General features: G+C 40.7%; 1 protein-coding gene across 1 annotated transcript in view; it reads left to right on the plus strand.

Moving 5' to 3' along the window:
- Positions 1–98, plus strand: part of LOC106461398 (secreted frizzled-related protein 5-like) — a 68,463-nt gene extending 68,365 nt beyond the window's left edge. Inside the window, exon 6 of the transcript XR_002610970.1 lies at positions 86–98. The gene's annotated coding sequence lies outside the window, so the exon portion shown is untranslated. The remainder of the gene's footprint in view (positions 1–85) is intronic.
- Positions 99–642: the final 544 nt, after the last annotated feature.

The raw sequence follows: 642 nt of genomic DNA on the forward strand, positions 1-642 counted from the left end.
TGTGTTTCTTGACGAGATGAATAACCAGTGTTATAATGTCCGTATTGTTACTTGATTTACTATATTCTTGAAGGAAATCGGTGAGTATGTTTGTAATTGTTGTTACTAATTCTCCGTTACCTTCATTGTTAGTGTTTGTACTTTGTCTGCTGGGCTCGCTTGTTGGTTGCTGATGTTCTTCTCTGGTCTGTGGTTGTGTTTGTTCGTTTTGTGTTTCTTGACGAGATGAATAACCAGTGTTATAATGTCCGTATTGTTACTTGATTTACTATATTCTTGAAGGAAATCGGTGAGTATGTTTGTAATTGTTGTTACTAATTCTCCGTTACCTTCATTGTTAGTGTTTGTACTTTGTCTGCTGGGCTCGCTTGTTGGTTGCTGGTGTTCTTCTCTGGTCTGTGGTTGTGTTTCGTCAGCAGTAGGATGAGCAGACAGGAACACTATGAAAGCAGCTACAGACATAATGTTGTATTCTGCTTGCTGCACAATATCTACCAAGGTGGTTCTAAGCGGTTCCTGAATACATCTGCGTGTCATTTGGGGACTTCCATGCTTCTTGTGCTTGGACGTTAAGTTCGCGATGAGCTGACGGATTTCGGTCACCTTACCACTTCAAATCACTTTTCGCACCCCAATGCTAAA

Source organism: Limulus polyphemus, unplaced genomic scaffold (genome assembly GCF_000517525.1).
Source record: "Limulus polyphemus unplaced genomic scaffold, Limulus_polyphemus-2.1.2 Scaffold951, whole genome shotgun sequence".
Classification (NCBI taxonomy): domain Eukaryota; kingdom Metazoa; phylum Arthropoda; class Merostomata; order Xiphosura; family Limulidae; genus Limulus; species Limulus polyphemus.